We start from the raw sequence: 9,790 nt of genomic DNA on the forward strand, positions 1-9,790 counted from the left end.
GCATTGGTGAGGCCAGGTTTGGAGTACTGTGCTCAGTTCTGGTCTCCAAATTATAGAAAGGATATAGATAAGGTGGAGAGGGTGCAGAGAACATTTACAAGGATGTTGCCTGGCTTACAGCATCTGGATTACAGGGAGAGATTAAGGAGACTGGGACTTTATTCATGGAACGTAGACTACTGAGAGGGGACTTGATAGAGGTATTTAAAATGATGAAAGGAATAGATAGACTAGACATAAACAGACTCTTTCCCCTGAGGGCAGGGGAGGTTGGAACAAGAGGCCATGAGTTAAGTGCAAGGGGGCAACACTTTAGGAGAAATATTAGAGGTGGCTTTTTCCATTCAGTGCGTGGTGGCAGAATGGAATGATCTTCCGAATGAGATAGTTGCAGCACGGTCCCTTCTGTCATTTCAGAGAAGGTTGGATGTGTACATGAAGGTGAGGAGGGGGGTTGGAGGGTTATTAGCAGAGAGCGGGAGGTTTGAGCTAGTGGAATTGTTCTATTGAACCGGTGCGGACTCGAAAGGCTGACATGGCCTGTTTCCGCTCCGTGAATGGTTATATGATTATAAGGTAAATTTCTTAACCCAGATATTATTCAAAAATGGTGACACTGTGGAGCTGCTATGACAGCAGAGCTGTGACCGCTGCATTCCCACAAAGAGCAGGGAACTAAATCACATTGCTCCCCTGAGGATTCCAACCACCCAGTCCGATGGCCATCGGCTCCATGCAGGCCTTAAATGGCCTGTTAAAGGAGCTGACAGTGGTTTGCTTTAAAATCTGGTGACTGCGGTGTCTAGGCTCAAGACGTTGCATCTATGATCAGCAGTGGACAGGAGGAGATGCAGACTCCGGCACAGGCCACTAGAAAATGGGGAGACCACTCACTGTTTCAGAAGGCGAAGCAGAGGAGATGACCCATGAGATGATGATCATGGGAGCCAATGAGGAGCTCTAAAGCTGTAGAACACACAGGCGGGCAAGAAACCAACATGGCGACTGTGGTCAAAGGACTCACACCAGGCTGGACTGCTGGAGACTGGCTCGAGATTGGCTGAAGACGTAGCAGGTTTTAGAGCCAAGATGCAAAAGGATGTTGAGGGTGCGCGAGGCACACCAGAGGTGTGCATCTGGAGCTCAGGCTGATGATGAATTGGACAGAAGGTTGGGTAGCTGCGGAGGCTATGGAGATGAAGTCATGGACATTTAGTGACTCTGGGTGAAGTTCCAGTTGATGAAGTAGACAAAGACGATGTGCTTAAACAATAATCATGGTTTTTATTAGCAGAAACTCATGGTATAATAATGAAAGACAATAGGTCCATTTATAGTTATATCCAAAGAGAGTGTCCTTAACAGTAGAGATAATGCACAGCCAATGTTAGTACAGCAAGGCTCGTCAGAGAGGAGACCGGCAGCTTGGCAGACATTCACCACAGTCTCCCCCCAGCAGAAAAAGGGTTAAAATCAAAAGGACAGCTGCTAGGAAAGACTGAAGCAAGCGATACATGGATACCATGTTTGGCCTTGAGATACTCTAACAGCCAAAATACACCAGTATCTAGCAAGCAATCGAAATATAATGAGATGTTGGGTGTATTTGTCAACCTGTCAGGTTGTTTACGAATTTTGGTGCTTCTTCTCGAAACAAGTGGTTCTTTTGCAACCTTGTGAACTGGTACAAGTCCTGGATCTTTAATGTTGGAAGGACTGGCTTCTGGACCCGTTCTAGAATCGCCAGCGTAAGGAAGTGGAGCCTCAGCATGGCCATCTGAAAGCTTACTAAGGGTCACAGGCTGGGGGGTGGGGGGTGAGTCCAACCTCTCAGGCTCACTCTGAGTAGGGGTGCAAGGAAGGGGCAAACCAGGCAAGGCCAGATCTCTTAGGGGTACAGTGTCAGTACTCCCATCTGGGAATTTAACATGAGTGTAGTTGGGGTTGGTATGCAGTAGCTGAACTGGTTGGACTAGGGGGTTTGTTTTACACACCCGAGCGTGGCTCTTCAGCAGCACGGTTCCATGCTCAGATAAACAGGCTGGCCAGTCCATCACAGTTCCTGATTTCCTAGGAAAGGTAAACATAGGTTCATGAGGTGTTTGATTTGTTGCAGTACACGATAAAGACCAAATAGAATGTAGTGTTTCAGGCAGCACCTCCTGCCACCGGGTAACAGGGTAACCATGTGTTTTTTAAAGCAAGATTAACAGTCTTCCAGACTGTAGCATTAGCCCTTTCAACCTGCCCATTGCCCTGCGGGTTGTAGCTCGTGGTATGGCTGGTGGCAATCCCCTTCCGTAGCAGGGCTCGCCGCAGTTCAGCGCTCATGAATGCTGAGCCCCTATCGGTATGAATATAATTGGGAAAACCAAAAATGCTGAAAATTATGTCACGTGACTTAATGACAGACGCTGAAGAGACGTCAGGGCAGGGTATCACAAAGGGAAACCTGGAATATTCATTAATTACAGTAAGGAAATATACATTTTTGTTCTTGGAAGGTAACGGCCCTTTAAAATCTAAGCCAATCCTCTCAAAAGGTTGGGATGGCTTGATGAGAGAGGCCTCCAGAGCTTTGAAGTATTGCAGTTTGCATCTGTGCAAACAGGACAGCTTTTAGTCAGTTTCCTGACATCTTCCAGAGAGTAAGGAAGGTGGTTAGCCCTTACGTAGTGGAAGAACCTTGTGACTCCTGGATGGCACAGTCTGCTATGGATCTCTTTTGAGCACCAGCAGCAGGTCGTGACAATGCGTCAGAGGGATGATTTAACTTGCCCGGTCTGTACTGGATCTCATAATTATAAGTTGAGAGTTCTATTCGCCAACATGTCATCTTATCGTTCTTGATTTTATTTTTGTGTTTTGTACTGAACATGTAAGCTACAGATTTCTGATCAGTGACAAGAGTAAATTTTCTGCTAGCCAGAAAATGTCTCCAGTAGCGAACAACTTCAATAATAGCCTGGGCTTCTTTTTCAATGGCAGGATGTTTACGTTCAGGTCCGCGTAACGTGCGGGAGAAGAATGCCACAGATCTGCCCTTTTGATTAAGGGTTTGTGCCAAGGCACAATCTGAGGCATCAGTTTCCACTTGGAATGGGACATCCTCGTCAATGGACGTGAGTGCAGCTTTGGCAATATCAGCTTTAATTCTCTCAAAAGCCATTGGAGAGAGAGGAAAAGATTTAGTGTCAAACAGAGGGTGTGCCTTCTTGGCGTAGTCCTAAACCCATTTGCAGTAGTAGAAAAAGAATCCCATACACCTTTTAAGGGCTTTTGCTAAGTTTGGGGGGTGGTAATTTCTTAAGGTGGAGGCCATTCTCTCCGGGTTGGGGTGGATTTTGCCCTTGCGGACAATGTAGCCCAGAATGAGCAGCTCTGTCACGTTGAACACACATTTGCCCTTGTTAAATGTAAGGTTGAGTTCTTTAACTGTTGCTAAAAATTTCTTTAAGTTGTTGTCTTGCACAGCATATGTTTTCCCACAGATGAAATTATCCAGATAGGGAAATGTACCCTGTAACTCATACGTCCTAACAATCTTATCCATTTCCCTCTGAAACACGGACACACCATTAGTGACCCCAAAAGGTACCCTTTTAAACTGATATAACCCCCCCCCATTAGCCTCAAAAGCCGTATAGGGCCATTCCCTTTTCTTAATGGGGATTGCAAATCTTTTTCTGCCTTAGAGTAGACTAAAGGAAATATTGTGTAATATCACATTTTCTATTTTATTACATGACAATGAAATAATCTTGAATCTTGAAAATTGGTTACCATGAGGTGCCACTGAAGAGAAAATCTTCATAACATATAAGAGGAAACAAGATAAATATATGAGGGAAAAATGTCTATTGAGGGAATATAGATGATTAAAAATTGGGCAGTGGGACTGAACAGCCTGTTTCTATACTTATAAATGAATTTAATTGTTTATTGTCATGTGTGCCAAGATACAATGGAAACCTTTGTTGAGCATGCTATCCAGCCATCAAACTTTACATAGGTTAAGGGCAAGGTTTGCATAGCAGTTAGAGCAATACTGTTACAGCGCCAGCGATTGGGACCGGGGTTCGAAACTCGTGCTGTCTGTAAGGAGTTTGTACATTCTCACCATGCCTGTGTGGGTTTTCTCTGTGGGTTCCTGTTTCCTCCCATTGTTCAAAACCTACTGAAGTTCAATTGGGTGTAATTGGGTGGCATAGGCAGATGATCCTGTAATTCCAGTTTTAATAAGGAATCCTTTATCACGTCACCCTCCACTGAATCTGAAAACCTACCTCCAAAATAAAAGGTCCCCAACCAGATCTCTGAACGTGTATTAAGCTAAATCATACAGGAATGGGTAAATGCACACTTAATTATACTTTTACAACTATCCTTTAGCTGGTGATTCAGCATGTCCCCAAGTTCTGTCACCAATTTTTACAGGTGCACTATTAAAAATGTCCTGTCTGCATTGCATCATCATGTAGAACTGGAAATGCTCTGATTAAGTCCACAGGAACCTGCAGAGATTTGTGAACATAGGCCAGACCATCACACAAACCAAATGCCCCCCTCCCCCATTAATGCTGTCTGTTTCCCCCACCATCTCAAAAAAGCTGCCAACATATTAAAGGATGCACTCCACCCAGATCACACTCCCTATTCCTCCACCCCCATCCACCCCACCAAGACCCCTGCCATCAGGCAGAAGATACACGAAGATGAAAATATGCACCTCTAGATTCAAGGATAGTTCCTTTCTTGCTCTTATCATGCTCTTGAATGGATTTCTCAGAGGTAAAAGGCTTTGCTTTGTACTTTTTAACCGTACTTTTCTCAATTCTCTGCACTGTCTTTGACACAACATCCCCTCTGCTCTTTTGACTTACACTTGTATTTTGTTATTGCTCTATCTTCTGTAGACTTGCCTGGATAGCACACAAAACAAATCTTACCATTGTATCTCTGTACATGTAACAATAAATGACTCAATTCAATAACTGAGATATTCCTGCTGCTTGGGAAGTACAAATGACGACCTAACATCAGCTGATGTATGCTTAATGTTGGTATTCTGCCATGATTTCTATGGCTACACTCTATATTGGTCTCATGAGATAAAATGAGTTCCAGCCCTTCTCCTGAAGAAACCCCAGTGAAGTGGGGTTGTCCTCAAGTGGAACCAGACACCAGGCAGTGGACCCTGAGGATCTCTTTCTGGACCACACTGATCGCCCTTTGACAGCTCTTGGGTTTTCCTTCTCTTTCTCAATCCTCCAAGGATAAATAAATATTTGAACACAGTTGGAATAGATTTAAAAACAGAAAAATTATTAACAAATGTTAAAATGAATGCTTTATTCAAAAAAACATATAAAAATATTATTTGGCACAGTCAGTGTAGTAATTAGCACAACGGCAGCTACCTTGGTTCGAATCTGACGCTGTCAGTAAGGAGTTTGTACGTTCTCCCCATGGCCAGTGTTAGTTTCCTCCGGGTGCTCCAGTTTCCTTCCACATTCCAAAGATAAATGAGGTTAGCAAGTTAATTGATTACATGAGTGTAATTGATCAGTGCAGGCTTGTGGATGGGAAGGGCCTGTACTCTGCTGTATCTCTAAATTAAATAATATTAATTAACATAATGGAAACAACCAAATCACATTTTTAAAAATTATTTTTTTAATTTAAATTTAATTTTTTTTAAATTTAGACATATAGCATGGTATCAGGCCATTTTAGCCCACAAGTCTATGCCATCCAATTTACACCAAATCAGCCTACATCCTGGTATGTTTTGACCGGTGGAGGGAAACCGGAGCCCCCAAGGAAAACCCATGCAAACACAGGGAGAATGTACAAACATCTTACAGACAGCATGGGATTCGTACCCTAGTCCCGATCGTTGGCGCTGTAAAGGTGTTGCACTAACTGCTACACCAACTGTGTTGTCCTTTTCAGGTGAAATTTCTTCCACATACAAGGAGACCATTCAGCCCATTGAGTCTGGCTTTCCAGAGAAATCCCAGTCTCCCATTTACTTCCCAGTATTTTTTTAAAGTTAATTTTAACTGTACAACACGGTAGAAAGCCCTGTCACCCTTAAAACCCATGCTACTAATTACACCCAATTAATCAATCATAAATCTTTAGAACATAGGGGGAGAATAGAGCACCTGGAGAAAATCCACGTAGGTCACAGGAAGAATGTGCAAACTCCTTACAGAAAGCGCCTTTTAAACCCAGGCTCTGTAATAATGTGCTCACTACTACACTAATCATGTCACCCTCCATCCTTTCACCTGCCCATCAGCTCCAGCCTGAATCTCTTACCACCTACCTACACACCTCAGGCAACTTACAGTTGCTAATTCAACTACCAACCATACTTTCTTTGGGACGTTTGAGTAAATTAGCCAACACCCAAGTGGCTACAGAGAGAAATGAGCAAATTCCACAAAAAGAGGCCTGAAGAACGAGATTGAACTTGAGTCACTAAAGTTTTAAGATAGCAACACTACCAGTTGTGATTCCATGAAAGGTGCATTGACATTTGACCCCAAGGCTGGTTCTGACTTCAGCGCTACAATCCACATTTGAAATGATGCAGCAGTTCCCATAGAAAAAACCTTGCTATATTTCAATCTTCTATTTAAAGCAATGTGTTTAATCTCCTTGCAGAGCAAGATGGCATCAAGTGAGGCATAAACAAAGAGGATTGGTTGGGGGATTATAGACAGGCAGCATCGGAAATGTAGCCTAAAATAGCAATTGTAAATCAGGATATCATTATTGGGAAAAAAAAGTTTGTCAATGCATGAGAAATTTACTTAGGAAATGACTCAAGGTATAGGAAATGAAATTATGCTGTGTAAAATTAAGAGTAGAAGTGGCAAGTGAAATGTTTTCCTGGAGCACTCACAGCTGTGACTCCAGGGAGACTCTGTAACCAACTGGAAGCAGATTCAATTGTTCTCTTAATTGTTGGATGACAAGTTCCTCAAAATTGTTGCGAGGCAGTTCCACCAAAGCTTCCTTCAAAAGTGGCAATGATTTAGTTCACAATCATTCGCCATTTATTTTAGTAAATAGGTATTTACAGTTGAGTAGCTCCCAGAATAGAATGAAAGACTCAGACCCGAGATGTTGACCGCCCTATTGCTTTGCATTGATGCTGTATGGCCTGTTGAGTTCGTCCAGCACTTTTGTGCATTGCTCTGGTTTCAAATGTTTTTAGACTTCTGTTTCAAAATATATTTTATTCACCAACTTTGCAGATACATATTACAAGTCATTCATACGTCACCTTTCACTACACCAAACACTACACTTGCAATTAAGATTTACATTATATTAACATTACATTTAAAATAAATTAAGATACTCACCACCTTTACAGATAAATTAAGGCTGTGGTACAGACAAAGTGTTTTAATTTTTAGTGTTTAATTTTTTTTTCTTTGCCTTTTATGGTTCATTTACTATCTGAGGAAGGGGGGTAAAAAACTTTATTTTATAATACTTTATATATATATATATACACACACACACACACACATACACACACACACACACACACACACACACACACACACACACATACACACACACACACATACACACACATACACACACAAATACATACACACATACATACACACACACACACACACATACACACACACACACACACACACACACACACACATATAATATTGTATGATAAGAAAATGTCTTATATTGTTTGTATATAATTGCTTGAGCCTTTTAAAATAAAATATATTGAAAAATATTTACATTAAATCTAACTGGCATAATTTTTCCTTCTCATACAAGTGTACAAAATAATGAGAGGAAGAGAACAGGTAAACGCAAAACCTTTTACCTGGAGTTAAGGAAATGGTAACGAGAGGACATAGTTTAAGGTGAGGAGGGAGAAATTTAGTAGGAATCTGAGAGGTAACTATTTTACACTGAGGATAGTGGGTGTATGGAATGGGCTGCCAGAGGAAGGGATTGAGATAGATAGTTTTGCAATGCTTAAGAAAATGTTGAACAGATATATGGTTAGCACATTGCTGGAGAAGCTCAGTTGGTCAAACCATGTTCTTTATACAGCAAAGGTAAAATAGTTTCAGCACTGAGCCCTTCATCAAGGTATTTTTTTATGGGTCAGGTGCAGGCAGGTGCAACTCGTGTGGGTGGGACATATTGGTCGGCGTGGGCAAGTTGGGTTTCCGTAACAGGAGCACCCGGAGTAAACCCTCACAGTTATGGGAAGAACATTAAAAAAACTCCTTACAAACAGTGGCAGATTCAAACCCGGGTTGCCGGCGCTGTAACACTGTTGCTCTAACCACTATGCTAAACTTACCACCCTACGTTTGCTTCCTCTATGCCACTATCTATGTTTGAGAGATTGCTATATGTAGTTCAGGCTCCCCGCCCCCCCGCTCCACAAATAAAAGTTTGAAAACTTAAAATACTGGAAATATGATTTACGAAGTGCTTCAACACTCGATGAGTTGAGCAGCAAATGATGATAGAGAAATTAACATTTCAGGCAAACGATCCTCAATCAGAACTTCAAAGTACAGGGGTAGAGGAACCCTAAGAATGAACCTCACCATGTTCTGCCTTTGCAGTGGCAACGCCATCTTCAGCAGGTCCCCTTTCACCTTGGGATGCACTAGCTGTGAAGAGCAGGGTTCACTAATAGATCAGCATGTTTCAGATAGACCAGATCATCACAGAGTTGATGGTGGCTCAGAAGCAGCCAGTGTTCATCTCTGGGTGCGACCCTCCCGGCACAGGCATGATCAGCCTTGGCAAACACCTCTGTGTCCCTTTTCATGAAAACAGGTTCCAGACAGAGATGGTCGATAGTCACCTCCCAACTGGAGTTACCTTGGAGGAGGCAGGTGGTGGGATTGAGACACTGGCTTTCCAGGACGTATAGGATGGAGCAGATGCTACTCACTGCCAGCTGCTGGTTTGAAAGTACTGGGAATGAGACGACCTGCAAAGTGACGTTGGAGACCATCCAGCTGGAAGCACCATCTCTTTTTCACACAAGGCATCAAGAACATTCTATCAGTCATTACCTGATTGACTTGTCATCAAAAGCAGGGGAACAAGAGGTGCAGGAGGGTCCAATTAAATGAAACATTCTATGGCAATCTGGTCACATAAAACCTGAGGCAAAGTTATCATCTGATTCTGTTTTTCACAGATGCTGCGTGAATTGTTGAGTTTAGATTTGTTCAGCTTAAGTTTATCTGACACAAAATAATTAATGCAGTGATAAGGGTTCTTGTGGAAGCAGGTTAATGGGTTATCTCTGATATTCATACATCTGTATAAAAAAGACAATCAAATTGCAATGAAAAGAAAGATCAATTAACAAGAAACAGAGGCAGTAAAATGGCACTGTCGTGGGGTTCATTCAGGAGCATGATGGCTGCAGGCAAGAAACTATTTGTTGGAGTGTGTTTTCACACTCTTGAGCCTCCTCCCCCACTGGGACATGAGAGTGTGTCCAGGTGGTAATGGGTCCTTCCGTGTGCTGGTTGCCTTTCCTAAGCAGCTGGAGATGCAGATGGTGACCATAGAGGGGAGGGCACTTTGTGAGATGTTCTGAGCTGCATTTGCCACCTTCAGTAGCTTCTTCTGGTCTTGATCTGTTCACGTCTGCTTTCGATGGTGCACTTGTAGAAGTTGTTGAGGGATGAGGGGACATGCTGAACTTTCCGTTGTTGGAAAAGATTGGATCTCATTTTGTAACACACAGGATACT

Source organism: Narcine bancroftii, chromosome 4 (assembly GCF_036971445.1).
Source record: "Narcine bancroftii isolate sNarBan1 chromosome 4, sNarBan1.hap1, whole genome shotgun sequence".
Taxonomy (NCBI): Eukaryota; Metazoa; Chordata; class Chondrichthyes; order Torpediniformes; family Narcinidae; genus Narcine; species Narcine bancroftii.